This window comes from Chelonoidis abingdonii, chromosome 1 (genome assembly GCF_003597395.2).
Source record: "Chelonoidis abingdonii isolate Lonesome George chromosome 1, CheloAbing_2.0, whole genome shotgun sequence".
NCBI classification, from domain to species: domain Eukaryota; kingdom Metazoa; phylum Chordata; order Testudines; family Testudinidae; genus Chelonoidis; species Chelonoidis abingdonii.
In genome coordinates this window covers 244,109,236-244,125,558 of record NC_133769.1, presented here as the reverse complement: position 1 = coordinate 244,125,558, position 16,323 = coordinate 244,109,236, and positions in this window count along the sequence as shown.

The window sequence follows — 16,323 nt, the reverse complement described above, 5'->3', positions numbered from 1 at the left end:
ATTTTGACCTTATCAGAATGCTTTTTAAAATTTTTCTTTCTAATATAATTTTCACTGAGGATGATGTGTTTCCATAAAATATTTCACTAGTGACACATCAGCATTTTCTGATGGAAAAACGTTCCACAGTCTAGCTTGCAACTTGGAGATGGTGCTGAACAGTGGTTCAGTCAAGTAGGCAAAATACCCAGTTAATATAGTGTCAAAATAGTCTCCAAAATTCATCCAAAATAGCTGAGTTCTACTTCACTTTGTTTAAAATGTCTAAAATATTATGGCCAAGATTTTCCAAAGTGTGTGCCTTTATTTTTGGATGCTAACTGGAGACTTTAAAGGGACCTGATATTTTTCAGAGTATAATCCTCAGTATTTTCTGAAAATCTGGCCTATAGATGACACCCAAAAATGGAGGTACCCCAAACCACTAGTCACTTTTGAAAAATTAGCTTGCATGGTTTTGTAATGAATCTATCAACTCCATGCACCAAAATCCTGCGGTGGAAAACCTGCAACCAAGCCAGTGTACAATATAGCAATTAATTAACAAGTCAACATATAATTACTACTCCCCTGCTTTTCTGCCTTGTTTTCAGCTACCATGATGCAATCTAGTAATGTACTGATTAAGCAATTAATGTTGGAAGGAAGAGAAATACTGAGAGATCCTCCTGGAGTTTTATGTCTAACACGGCTCACTGCTCAGTCATTCTTACTACAAGAGTTGCCTAAGCAAAGGATGATTGCAAGGGCCTTCCACCCTATCTGTGCTCTGATTCCAAAGTTCTTACTCTCTTCTTTAATGTGCATTATAAAAACCAGGACACTGTGCATGCTTTATGTGGAGAATATTGTATGATGACACATTGTGAGAATTCTGGCCAGATCCCAACCACTGGCTCTGTCCTATTTATGCCACTCTGGGCAGTCCAAAGGGGTTAGAGAGCTGAGCCAATGCAACAACGGGGAATTGTGTTAATGTGAGGGGATTCCCTGGATGGTCACTCATTTCATATCACCGATGCAATAGGAAATTTTGTGGGAATGGGAAGGGGCTTGTTGGGGGCATGGGGAGTGAAGTCAAAATGTAATATGCTCCAGTGATCCTCACTGCAGGCAGGATTGTATGGAGAAAGCAGCTTTCAACCCCAAATTTTACTTTAATCATGGAAACAATTTGTGTAAAGGGCCCAAACATTTTATATCCAATTTGCCAGTTATGCTTTGGGTGTAAATAACTAAGCCCAGTTCTGCTGTGTGGTTTATTTTCCTCCCTATATTCATTTTCAGTGGTAAACTTTCTAGTAATTATGGCCCTAATCCACCAAAGCACTTAAGTACAACCTTAATGTTAAGTACATGAGAAGTGCCGTTGACTTCAATAGGGCTTTAATGGGACTTCTCACATGCTTAAAGTTAAGGATGTACTAAAGTGAATTGCTGCTTTTGGACTAGGGGTTACAAAACCTATTTTCTCAGTTTTTTAGTTTGCCCAAGAAATCTGATCTTTGCGCATTCTGCCAAATAAAATATGGTATATCACAAGAGATGGACTCTTCCTGCAAGCCAAAATAGTAATGAGAAAGCTACGTGAGCAGCTTGAGAGGATCTAGGGGATTTTGCAGTCTGGAGCATCTAGACCCTCAAGTGGAATAATTGAAATCATAGTAAAACACAGAAAAAAAATTGTTTGTTTAAATGTCAGATACGATATGGTTCAAAGTCTTCACTGCGTCGCACTGCATCAGCTTCCCTGGTGTTATATAACACCACAGCACCATGCAGAAGGTGATACTTCATGATGCCTAAGATGATACTTCACAGTTGCATCAGAATTTGAAAAACAACATATTATTTTCATTCCCAAACCTCTCCCCAAAATGATAAAATGTCATTACTAGCTAGAGGAGGAGGAGCAGGACAAATCTTACATGACTAGGGCAGCACTAGAAAGCATTGTCCTTTTCAGATGAATCTGTTCCCAAGGAATAACATTTATTCCATCTACATAAAACCTGAGTAAAACATTTTGTGTGGGTGAAGTGGAAGGAAATCCACCTTTCAACCCAAAAGCAGGACAGCAACAATCGCAGCCCATAAACTGAAACATTAATAACAATGCCTCCATGCCATTTACACAGAGAACTAAAGCCAACAAACACCTAATTTCAGTTCCCAGCATCACCCTCTATGCTGTCCTATGCAGGGCCAGTACAGAGACCTCTTTATAGTGATATACCTATTGCCTAGAACTGGAAGGGACTTTGAAAGGTCATCAAGTCCAGCCCCCTGCCTTCACTAGCAGGCCCAAGTACTGATTTTTGCCACAGATTCCTAAGTGGTCCATACATGACGTTCTCTGCAGGCAGTCTACCGCACACATCCCACCTTCAGGCTGAAATGATTTTAAGGGTTCAACTGATAGATGTGGTCCAAAATAAATTGTGGGATTTTTTTTTTTTTTGAGGGAACAGGGGGAAGAGAGGAAGAACAGAAATTTTTGTTGAAAATTATTTTGGAACAAAATCTGTTTTTGTCAAAAATATCCATTTTTTTAAAAATAATGGAAAGACAAAACCCATGATTTTTCAGTCCCTGAAAATCATAAAACTGAAACATATTTTTAGTTTTGGAGGTTTGGGGTTTTTGCCAAAAAAAAATCCCCCAAAGAACCCCTGAAGTCAGACCTAACGAAGAGCTCTGCAAAGCTCTGCGAAGCTTGTACCTTCCACCAACAAAACTTGGTCCAATAAAAGTTATTCCCTCACCCCCCTCATCTAAAAAAAAATAAATCAAAACAAAAAAAAACAAATACTGATACATTTTTATTTCATTTTTGTTGAAAAATTTCATGGGGAGGGAAAAAAAGAGTAATTACCCAACCAATTGCAGCAGGAAGCTCTCCCTAGGTCTGGGGGAATTTTCCGTTAGGCAAATGAAGTGCTGCAACTTACTTTTTTGATTTCTTTTTTCTTTATTTTTTTTAACGAAGATTCATTTGACAGCAATACTGCTCAGCTGCAGCACTAAATATACAAAACCTTAATGATAGCCAAATTACTTACAAAGCCCCAGGAAATTTCCGATTACCTTGTAAATATAAGTGTCTCCTGCTGATTAAATGTTCTTCAAACATTCTTAGACAGTTACTCATGCAGACTGATTGTTTTTCTTAGTCCCCCCCTGTACACCTGCTCGGCTCAGTAAGACATTTTGAAAATAATGTAGTCATTGGGACCTGTAGTAATATTAATGACAAAAAAACAGTTCATTTGATGGTGTCAGGTGTACTTCCTCCAAAATCTAAGCAATATTTCATTGCACTGCTTCCTCCTAGAGTAATGTCCTTGTAACAAGGCCTGGGTGGCCTGCCTTTAAAGGCTGGAGGGCCTACAGCCAGCCAACCCTGATTACAAAAGAGCAACACAGAGGCTAGATCAGGTGGTCCCAGTATAAAAAGCAGCAGGACAGCATAGCGAAGGGGGTTATGAGACAGCTAGAGGAATGAGGTCTGGCAGCAAGCTGTGGAAGGGCAGACCCTAGAACTCAAGACCAGCAGGGTAATTGTTATGTGGTTGTTTTCAGTTTTGGTTTGCTGCATTGGGAAAATGAAAAAGGATTCACAGCCTAGCCAGAAGGGCCTGGGGCCTGAAGCCTGATCAGAAGGGCTTGCAAACTATGTGTTTGCTATGAGTGCAAGGGGAGAGTCTTGAAGGGAGGAGTTGGAGCAGGGCTCAGCAGAGGCACCGCTGCTCATAAAGAGATGTCAGTAAATGGCAACACAGCTGCAGTCCCCTTCCCCGGATTCCCACCTCTCTAACACAGCTCTGTATCCCACAGCAAAGGGCATTAGCTCTTCTTTTTTGTGAATAACTTATAGGAATATTTTACTTTCTCTCTTCCTACCACATCCAATTACCTCACCATCTTACATAATTATAAGGTTCCAATTGCCAGGGGAATTAGGCCCCATGTTACCTGTATCTGCCTCTAGACACGGTTCAGGGCAACTGCACTTCAGTTCCTCCTCTGTGATCCCTTGAGGTAACTCACTGTAGGCTGCCGGCTCCTCAGCCATCACCTTTCCTGAACAGGGTTTTTCCAGGCTGCACAGTTCCCTGCCTACACTGAGAAACTCCTGCAAGTCAGGCTGCCTAACCAGACTGGCGTCTGCACTTTGCTTTCTCTCTAGGGGTGATGAACAGCCTAATTGCCAGCAGTTATAAGTGACCACACAGCTCTTTATAAACAAGCAAATTACTCTTAAGGTGAAAGCCTTACTGCAAAAACGTAGTAAAGCAATAAAAGAACCTATGTGCATGCTAGTAAGCTTACCAGCTATCACCCTAACTCCAGTAATGGCTCTGATTGAAGTCAGTCCTTCAAACCCCACCAAGTGGTTTTTCCATGGTTACAGGTTCAAAACAGCTTTAGCTCAGAGCTCACACACCCATGAATAAGTCAGTCTTTCCTTTATACAGCCTGGGTCTCTGGTCCTGAGACTCGGGGAGCAGGTAATCAGTAGACAATGGTACCCTTCCCAGGGCATAGCTTCAAAAGGCTGAGTTTCTGCATAAATGAAAGTGGGCACTTTGCATTCACTCCACCTAGAGATTCAATAGGCAAATCACTTGACACTGTCCCAAAAGTTAATCTTTGTCTGGAACATTGTTCAGTATAGTCCTTTGAATTTCAGAGGGTTCACATCCCATCTCCCCCCTAAAGAGAGACAAACATACAATTCATGCCCAGAATAATACTTAAACTACTCATATCATAGGCGCCTACTCCGTGGGTGCACTAGGGCTGGAGCACTCATGGGGAAAAATTGGTGGGTACTCTGCACCCACCGGCAGCTCCCCACCCAGCCCCCCACCCCAGCTCACCTCCACCTCTGCTCTGCCACCACCTCCTCCTGAGCACACCACCAGGTCCTGATTCTCCTCCCTCCCTCCCAGCGCTTGGCTTCGCTAAACAACTGTTTTGCATGGGAAGAGGAACATGGGACGGTTGGGGGAGGAGGCAGGGCCGGGTAGGGGATTTGGGGAGAGGTCCAATAGGGGCAGGGAGGGGTGGAGTTAGGGCAGGGACTTTGGGCAGGGTGGAGTCGGGGCAGGGGCGGGGATGAGTGTATGAGCACCATCAGCGCAGAAAAAAGTTGGCGCCTGTGACTCATATAATACAATGGATCCCAAACATGTTTAAACATAATTCAGTAATGTCTTCCAAGTATATTGCAGGAAATTGTCATATCTGTCACACCTATGTTTTCATTTTTGGATGCCCAACTTGGGAAAACTAGTTGTTCCAAGTTGCCCACTCAAAAACTTAGTTCCTCCCTCAAAAAAAAAAGGATGCTTTTGAAACAGAAGCCCACACTGTCTAATAAATGTCTCAACAAATAGTATGAATATTACTTGTGTACAAAAATGAGGTATATATGTAGTTCAAGAATTCATGCACTACTTTATAGGGAAATCACACACACCCCTTGGAGTGCATGTGTGACACACTTGAAGGAGTATGAAGATTCAAATGAGGGATGTAAATAAATGAAAAAGAGAACAGAAAGAAAGGAAAGAACTACGGGGTGAAAGTGATACCAGAGGTGATAAATAAGATCCGCCGAACCTGGGGTACTTTTTATATCATTGAGTTATAAATAGCTGGCATGCCACAAGTTCAATGTAAAGTTGATGGGGATCTCTAGTTTTCCCCACCACAGACTGTATCAGCAAAATGCTTATTTTAAATATAACTTTATATATTGGCATCCTGCTATTCATGGTTCCAATGTGAGCTCTCACTACAGCTGAATTCACCTCAAAGTCCTAGCCCCTCCTCCTTCTCCAGTACACCGGTATCGTACCACTAGCCTGGAAAGCAAATGAAAGGTGACCTCTAAGTCTGAGACCAATTTGTATTCTATCAACCAGCAGGGAATTCAAGATCATCCATGTCCAGTCTCATAGAGGTCAAGCAGATCCTCCCAGCCTGTACACCACTGGTACAGGAGCATGAATCTCTAGTCTGGAGCCTCCAAAAAGTTTAGAATAATCCAACTTTTTGGTATTAAACAATTGCACTGTTCACCCAGAGCTTACTTTTGGTCACTTACTCTCACTCTGGCACCATTTTCCCCTTGTCCTCAAGCTATCCTCAGGGTGCAACACAGCTAGACTTTTGCATAGATTAGAGCACTTTGTTCCTTTATGACTCATGAAGATGTACTGGCCCATTAACATCAGTGAGGAGAAAATCCACTTTTCTTTAATTTAAATAAATCTCTCATGTCTGTATGACTGCATCAGCCTGACAACCTTAATGTGGATGTACTTTACCTAAGTACATGCAATACCAAGGCCAAAGAATATTCACAAGGACAAAATACAGTATAAATAGGGAACTCTATAATTTCCCTGATTACAAACTAGCAAAATAATAATAATTAATAATAAACATCTGGGTCCACTTGAGATTCCAAGTTTGAAATTCCAATTCTGAAGTTTAGTTGATGTTGATGTAAAATACTTAGACTTTTATAAGGCATGTCAGTTAGTACGATACAACCTTTTGCTTTAGAAATTAGAACAATACAAAATAATCACAGCACAAATTAAATGGTTTAAAAATTGGCTAACTGATAGGTCCCAAAATGTAATTGTAAATGGGGAGTAATGATTGAGTGTGTGTGTTTCTAATGGAGTTTCACAGTGACTGGTTTTTGGCTCTATACTCTTTCACATTTTTATCAATGATCTGGGAGAAAACAAAATCATTATGGCTAAACTTTGGAGGTGGCAAAAGATCAAAATACTGGTCAATAACAAAGGAGATTGATCACTGATACAGAACTACTAGGATTGCTTGTTAAGCTGAGCACAAACAATATACTTTTTGGTCATACTGGCTCATCAGGTTCGGACAATCGCAGCTCCCACTGGCCACAGCTCACCATTCCAGGCCAATGGGGGCTGCGGGAAGTGCTGGCCACCGCTTCCCACAGCCCCCATTGGCCTGAACAAACCTGATGGAATTAAGTTAAACCTTACTGAATTAAGTCTAAATATTTTGGGAGTACATTGTATTGAAAATGCAAATGTTTATGCACTATTGTGGGATTGTATGGAACTTTAAGAGGAAGAACATGATTAATGCAATATCTGGAAAATATTAGTAACTTCAAAGGACTTTTTGGACAATATGTGGGAAGTGGATTTCCTAGGAAATACTTTGGGGTCGGGGATGAGAGAAATGCAAATGACCCAACTTCAATTCATCCTTTTGAAGCTGCACTTTGAGCAGAGACCCATTGACTGGCTGATTATGTAACCCTGGAAACTGCAGATCCAAACTATATAGAGGATGGACTAAACTTCTTAGGAAGATGCAAAAGTGATCCCTTGGGGGGCGTATTAAGTACTCCTTTGCCAGAGCCCATATTGGAGATCAATGGGGTGATTCCTGGTAAGCTGTGCATGTAGGTTTTTTGTTGTTCTTTTAATATGTTTTTTTCTGCAATGAGTTTACCATGAGAATGAATATGCTTGCATAGGAAGTGCTGTGTGATCATTTATAATTTTTGGCAATTACTGTTTTATCTGTCTCTGAAGAGAAAGCAAACAGGCCTGCTGAGGCAGCCTGGCTTTTGCTGGGAATAACACAATGAAGGCAGGTAACTGGTCAGCCTGGAAATACCCTGGTCAGCAGGGAGAGAGATGTGGGTCTCCCCACAAGAAAGGTAACAGCTGGAGATCTGGAAACCTGACAGTCAATGGCCTGGCTGAACCACTGAGGGAAAACACAGGTGCAGTTGCCCTGAAGTGTGACAGTTCAGGGCAACTCTTCTTTTTACTGACAAAGATGTAACAAGTTCCAATGACTAGAAGTTGAAGCTAGATATTTACACTAGAAGTAAGGTTCATATTTTTAACAGCAAAGGTAATTAACATTGGAACAACTTAACAAGGCTTCTGGTGGATTGTGCACTGGAAACTTTTAAATCAAATTTGGATGTTTTCCTAAAATGTATGCAACAATTCAAACAGGAATTAATTCAGGAAAGTTCTAAGGACTCCTATACAGGGGGTCAGACTAGTTGATCACAGTAGTGGTCCCTCACGTCCTTTTAATGTATGAATTTATTCTAGTATGTATGAAAAGAGCCTGAGAAGCAAAGTTTAGATCAGGATCCAACCTTCTCCAAATGGAGAGGAGATATTCAGTTCTGGGATTTATGAGCTTAGCTCTTTGTAGAGCTAAGAGCCAGTTACAATTTACAAATCCAAATATGAACATCCCCTGAATTCAAGGAATTTAGGTTTAGGGGGTTGACTTGGGCCTATGTCTACTTATGCAAAGAAAGAAAAAAGAAAATAAGCCTTCCTTATAATCAGGCAAATATAGTATTTCTGCATTTACCAGGTACTGAAACCTGGGTTTGGGTATTTGGATTTTGCCAATGGCTTCAAGAATTTCCTGAACAACCTTGGGTGTTTTAAGGCCTTTTTTTTTTGTTTTTACTTTGTGAGTAAGTTAGATTCTACAATAAATGAAAAGTCCATGTTTGCACACAAAGGTCAGGTTCGTACTATCATCTTCCTCCACAGAAATCACTGGTCGACTCCTTGAAACTAATTGAAATAAGAACATAACAATGGCCATATTGGGTCAGACCAAAAGTCCATCCAGTCCAGTATCCTGTCTTCCGAAACTGGCCAATGCCAGGTGCCCCAGAGGGAATGAACAGAACAGGTAATCATCAAGTGATCTATCCTGTTGCCCATTCCCAGCTTCTGTTAGGGACACCATCCTGCCCATCCTGGTCATTGATGGACCAATCCTCCATGAGTTTATCTATTTCTTTTTTGAACCCTGTTCTAATCTTGGCCTTCACAGCATTCTCTGGCAAGGAGTTCTACAGGTTGACTGTGCGTTGTGTGAAATAATATTTCCTTCTTTTTCTTTTAAACCTGCTGCCTATTAATTTCATTTGGTGACCCCTAGTCCTTGTGTTATGAGAAGGGGTAAATAACACTTCCTTATTTACTTTCTCCACACCAGTCATGATTTTATAGACCTCTATCATACCCCCCTAGTCATCTCTTTTTCCAAGCTGAAAAGTCCCAGTCTTATTAATTTCTCTCCATACCCTTAATCATTTTTGTTGTCCTTTTCTGAACCTTTTCCAAGTCCAATATATCTTTTTTGAGATGGGGCAACCACATCTGCATGCAGTATTCAAGATGTGGGAGTACCATGGATTTATACAGAGGCAATATATTTTCTGTCTTATCATCTATCCCTTTCTCAATTATTCCCAACATTCTGTTTGTTTTTTGGACTGCTGCTGGCAGGGCCTGCTCCAAAATTCCCCCCCCCCCAGCCCTGCCCCAACTCCACTCCTTCCCCACCCCATTCCATCCCCTTCCCCAAATCCCTGGCCCTGCCTCCTCCCCCAGGAACGCCACATTTCCCCTCCTACCCCTGCATCCCAGAGGGGTGAGAAGCGGAGCAGCGGTGCACTTGGGGGCGAAGGTGGAGGTGAGCTGGGGGGAGCAGTTCCTCTCCTCCCCTGGGTTACTTCCTGCAGCCCTCCCCACAACCCCCCCCCACCGCCACAGCTCACCTCCACTCAGGGCCGGCTCCCAGTCTCTTGCACCCAAGTGGGGGAAAAAAAAAGGAGCTGGAGTGCCTCCTCTTGGGAAGTGCCACCCCAAGCACATGCTTGGAGCACTGATGCCTAGAGCCGGCCCTGTCTGTTGCACATTCAGTGGAGGTTTACAGAGAGCTATTCACAACGATTCCAAGATCTCTTTCTTGAGTGGTAACAGCTAATTTAGGCCCCATCATTTTATATGTATAGTTCAGATTATGTTTTCCAATGTTCATTACTTTACATTTATCAACATTGAATTTCATCTGCCATTTTGTTGCTCAGTCACCCAGTTTTGTGAGATCCTTTTGTAGCTCTTTGCAGTCTGCCTGGGACTTAACTCTCTTAAATTCACTCCTGAGGTGAGACCTTGTGTGCCTAATTTCAAACTGAAATTAATTTTTACTGCTAAATTGTGGACCTCTTAAAGAACATGCTCTCACTTTGAAGAACTAGAAGTGAGGTCAAAGAGTACTTAGTGCCCATTCTTAAAATTGATTCCAAGGAGGTGAGGTTTAGGAGAATTCCTTGAGCAGGCAAATGTAAAGGAATGATAACAAAACCGTTTCTTCCTAGTTTAAACTATTGCTAGTACTTCTGACCTTTCTCTCATCATTGAACTTTCAAGAGAATAAAAGAAAGAGTCAGTCCTTGGAAAACACCAGCCGAGTAGGAAATATTTAGAGGGCAGAATCTATTTGTGGACAACACTTTATGTAGGCAGACTGACTTATTCTTAGCACAAGGCTAAAGTTTGTGGGTTATGTAAATGATGATTCACTGTTCTTGAGATTTGCAGTTTTGCGTGGCTGGGTTATATACTGGTTAGTGCTGTCGCAGTGAAATTGCTCTATGGTACCCAGAGGTAAATGAAAGGTAGACTTAGCTGTACCTGGTGTGAGGAAAGGCGGACTACATAAATGGCCTGCCTGGTTACCTGAGCATGCAGTCAAAAATACCTGTAAGCAGCAAGGTGACTTGCTTTGCCTGGTACTTGGAAAAGTGCAGTGTGGATGTTTAATAATTGATACCTACCTTACATGAAAATGACTGCCTTATGAAAATGCCATTTTGATATAACTTATCAGTACCCTACTTCTCCCACAAAGAACACAAGAAATATACCGCAGACACATGAGGGGACTAATTGTACTTCAAGTGGGAATGTTTACATGAGTAAATGTTCACTGGGGTGAGCAGAGATGGAACAATCGGGTTGAGAGGTAGAAGAGATGAAATGGCACTAGTGAGAAGAATATATTTCTTTATCACAGGGCTGTGGACTCTCTCCTTGATCTCCTTTCCAGACTGCCTTACTAAGTCTATTTTATATTTTCTTTCTTTTAACTTTTCTGTGTATTTACTACTTAGGGAAAGTGCACAACCTTGGAGACTTTTTTATCCACGGAAGAAAGTAGCATTAATGCAGACTTCCTCACACCACCAGGTTTCTGCCTGAGATTCATGTTGGAAGAACAACATCTAGGGGTGAGGGGAGATTCATTCTCCATTCCACTCAACCTCCAGCTCTCTGCTGAGACTTCCACCAAGGACTCTAATTAGTTTGTGTTGCGGTGTGATTGACATTTGTGTGCTAGAAACTAGGCTGAAACTTTCAGGCTTTTTAAAATTTATCTCTGAGCATCCATTAGATGGTAGGAAACTTTCAGTTGCTACCAACCAGGGCTAGATTTGAACTAATAACTTAGAGATCAAAGAGCCTGCCCTAGGTCAACCGAGTAACAGATTGCTTGCTATGCACATGGATCGCTGAGGGTGACAGATATGCAGCATGGCTATTCACATGTGGCATACAAATGTTCTATAAAAAATTAGCTAACTACTAAGACTTCACAAAGATATTTTCACTGGGGTTTGGGGAAAGAGCTCCGATGTTTCACAGAAAGGGAGGGAGAAAGAATTTCATAACCAATGAATCAGTGTCATCAACTCAACTGCCCCCGCCCCCATCCTATCAGCTTCATCCTCTGAGGTGTAAATTAGGGATATGTGAGTGGTTTGGATAAAATAAGAATGAATGGATACAAACCTTTGGGTATCATTCAAATCAACTAAAAAATAAAATAGGAGCTTTAAAAAATGCTGTGTAATTTTTCTGTTGTGTGAATTTTCTCACGACTGCATTTTGCATGATTTTGGGAGGATTTAAGCTTAATTTTTTACATATTGAAATTTTTTTTTGTTTGTGTGATTTCTGGCCCAGTGAGTGACAGATTACCGTCCAAACATTTGGCTTTTCACAAGAGATGACTAACATTTGGATGCTGATCTTAATCATTTAAAATTCTAGGTTTAGTCATCTCTTGTGAAAATTGGAGGGACAGATGTTTAAACCTGAAAAAAAAATCTAGATACATCTTTTTAAAAAGGGAAAGATTTTTCCTAAGTAGTCTTGCCAGCCACTGAAGAGATCAGAAGCATCATAATATTCAGAAATGACTTAGTTGCTGCTCCTGCTGTCCACCACTGGCTGGAGTTTCTTCTTGTGATGTCAGTGTCAACACCATTATTTTAGCACTGTCTTTTCAGCTCCATATTCTTCAAGGAGTATGACCTATATGATGAGATGTTGCAGTCTTGGAAGTTAGAAAATAGATTAATGGGGGAGGATGATATTAAACTGAGCCTCTATGGGGAAAAAACTCTGATATCAGTCCTGCCCATGTGATTGATTAACCCATGGATTAATATATATACTGGATTTTCATATATTCCACTGATTCATCGTCAGTATAAAGTATCATAGGTTGCCCCTATTATATATAAAAGAATAACTAATAATAACCAAACATTAGCTTATATTGTATACTGTTATACTTCTGTTATCCCATTATTAGAAAAAGAACTGAAAACATAGCGTGTTCGTTTTACATTTGCATACTTCTCCTTTCAGTTGAAATTAAGCTTGTAAAAGAGTTTCACAGCAAGAAGACAAATGTTGACAGATAAAATTACTAGATTTATAACTAGGCCATTGTTTCTTATTTTTACTTCTCTAAAACAAGAGAACAGACTTGTATAAATTAAATCTAAGTTACATTACATGTAATTAATTACCCTTTCAGGAGAAAGTGTGGGGTTTGGGCTGCTGTCACTTAGGATAAGATTATTATTATTATTATTTATTTTTTTGTATATCATTCTATTGTACATTGATGTTTCATTTTTCTATAGGAACTTTTATTAAATTGGTGCACACAAAACAATTGGTGCACACAAACATTTATATAAAGTCAGACTGCAGGTATATAGAGCAAAAATAATCTTCAACTGTTTGATCAGCTTTAGTCATATATTGATTTGTTAAGCTCTCCTGCTTCTCTGTTATGTACTGAGATTTAACTTACTTGTCCAAACCAAAATTGTTTTAGTGCTGTACTGATTCCTTTTATAAGGAAAACTTATATTCCATTCTTAATTGCCAAAGGTCCACATCGTAAAAATAACCGTGACAACGAGTAGCAATGTTGACAACCTTGTTGGTAACCTCAGCAGGGGGATTAAAGATTGAACTGAATAGGCATTGAGACTAATGACTGTCTCACCCTTAGCCTATGACAATACTTGCGTGCAAACTCGAGTAGTGGTTTGTGTAATGCTGTCATGTGTTTCCCATACCTATGCCTACGAGTCCACATATGCTGTGTTAGACATGGGTATGGCACTGTGAGCACATGCTTACCCCCACCCACGGTGCTGCAGTGGGTGTGTGATATTAGTGCTACCATCCGTTAGTACTGTTCCTTGCCTTCACGCATTTGCTGAAGGCAGTTCCTCCCCATTTTGCCTTTCACTGCTACTGCCTGCAAAACTGGGTTATTTAAAAAATGAAATGTCCCTCTGGGGCTGATACATGCAGTGGGTGCTGTGGAGTGTATCTCAGATGAAAACTGGGGAAAACCATGGAGGCGAAAAGGAGAAAAGAATTTTCTCCTGGAGGCCTCAAGTAATGTCAGAGGAGCCACTCTTCAGAGTTTACTCCAGTGCAATGGCTTGGAGAAGTCTCCACACGCAGCCTTAGAACCTGTGATGATTTGAGAATCTGTACAATTTGTTATTTTTGTGTCAGATTATGAACTCACTGTACCAGAGACAACCCATGCCTGCCCATAGCGGAGGGGGGAGCAGAGTGTGGGGGGGCAACTCTGCCCTCGACCCCCCCACACACATCCCCTCTGCACTCTACCAAACTGCAAACTCCATTTTGAATTTGAGGGTTGGTAGCCTTCTCTGTAGCTTCTTTGCTTCCATATTGGACTCAAATTCCAAGATATGGTCTGACAATAGAGGGTCGTTAACTTGGGAAGGTCCTCTATTCAAATTCAAACGTCCTTGGCAATAGAGAGGCTCCCACTCAGAAGAAATGGTTTGGCAGGAGAATGGTCACCTGCCAGCAGAGTCACCTAGTAGGAGTCTGGGATCACCTGAGGAGGCTGGGAATCCCCTGACAGAGGAACTGGGCTGTCTGGAGGCTTAAAAAACATATAGGATCTAGTTTCTGGGTTGCTTCACAGCAGTCTCAGTGGTTAATTTGAAGCACCTTACTGGACCTGTGACAGAGCCCGCACTGCATGTGGTGAATATGCACAGCTGTTAGCTTAATAAAAATGCAAACACAGTTGTGTGCGCTCACAAAGGAGCCTGCACATTAATGGAGGCTGAGATCTGATAACTAGGCTCTCTAGGTGCACATAAACTTCCCTCCTAGCTAATCATTAGGATCTTCTTGAAATATTACCACAGAAAGCATGATTACTTCATTATATTATCTTGTTACATCCTGATTTATTGTTATCCAGTAGACTTCACCTTCTGCCCTTGATAACTTTTTCTTTCTACTGTGATTTTTAATGCTGTTCACACAAGCTAGAACAGCAACATATTGTAAGAGTGACTATTGGAAACCCAGCTTCCCTTAACAATTATTCCACAGATACATATGGGGAAGTGCATGTTTCTCACCAAAGCCTTGGTACTAATCAAAGTTTGAGTTCTAAGGACAAACCTTCTGCAAAAAAGTCCGTCCTTAGAGATAGTGATGCTATATTAGTGACACATGTGCCTCCTTACACTTGATTACACCTCTGCCATATCAGAACGGCTGAATGCTGGAGGAATGGATGACACAGCATTTGTGATCACCAGAATGTCAGATTGTATTTCAGTAGGTGCCTAGGAAATTTATTCAGACTCACTGAGTGTTGAAACATATTGTGCAGGCAAGCCTAGAGGCATTGTGCAGGCAAGCCCAGGGCAATCACAGCAGCAGGGGACTAGCTCAGTCTGAAAGGAGTCAAGGTGCAGAAGTCAAGGTGTCAAGTGCAAGGGATAGCTTAGTGGTTTGAGCATTAGCCTGCTAAACCCAGGGTTGTAAACTCAATTCTTGAGGGGGCCACTTAGGGATCTGGGGCAAAAATCAGTATGTGGTCTTGCTAGTGAAGGCAGGGGGCTGGACTTGATGTCCTTTCCAGTTCTAGGAGATAGGTATATCTCCAATTATTTTTTTTAAAAAAAAAAGGTGAGGCTCCCCAACTAGTCTTGACTCATATTGTCTCTGCTTACCTATGATTGGCAGGGGACAGAGAAGGAGGCAAAATATAAGAACTGGCATTGCTTCTGCATAAAACAGTGGATCATCTTCTCTTGGCTACAGACATCCAAAAATCTCCTGTGGAAATCAATGGGAGTTAGGTACCTAAAGACCTTGGAGAATCTAGGCCTGTTGTTCCTACTCTTTTGCCTGCTGTAGCCAAAAGAAGAGGTGGTTTCAATGGGAGTCAGGCACCAAATACCTTTGAGGAGCTGAACTAAAGAGACTAGAAACTGTTGAAACTACAGGATCCAAAGTCTGGAACTGCTTGTTGCCATACGAAGGTTGGATTTGTCAGGCCCCTGTACCATTAAACATTTTATCCTGCAGCTAATACTTGAAGCTTCAGAGACAGGGGGAAAGAACAATGATCTCAGCTATTGTTGTAGATTGGGGGAAAATATGGGACAAAGTATTCCTGCCTAACCTCTGCGATGCTGAACTTGCCTCCCTGAAGCACTAACTTGAATGGAGCTATGAGATGTACGCTAACTACAGGTATGGGCCTTGATACATAACTATTAATGTTATTATTTGTAATAAATTATCCACCGGACATTTTGGATCAAAGACTATTTACTGTGTGAAGATATATTTCATTTTAGTTCTAAATGTAATGGCCACTAATTTAACTTGTGTGTCCCCATTGTTCTCATTTTGGGACAGTGTGAAAAATATACCATTTAAGTTCTTTATGATTCTGAATATCTCAGGAAAATCTCCTTTAAGTCATCTCGTTCCAGGTCTAAATTTAATCAGTAAATTGCAACATACAGGTAGAAAAGTAAATGATATTCCAGTGATAGTGGGAGGGACTAGTGTGCAGATCCTCAAAGGTATTTAGGTGCCCAACTCATAGAACATAAGAACAGAAGAATGGCCATACTGGGTCAGACCAAGGGTCCATCTAGCCTAGTATCCTCTCTTCAGACAGTGGCCAATGCCAATGCCCCAAAGAGAATGAACAGAACAGGAACTCATCAAGTGATCCATTCCCTGTCGCCCATTCCCAGCTTCTGGCAAACAGAGGCTAGGGACATTATCGCTGCCCATCCTGGCT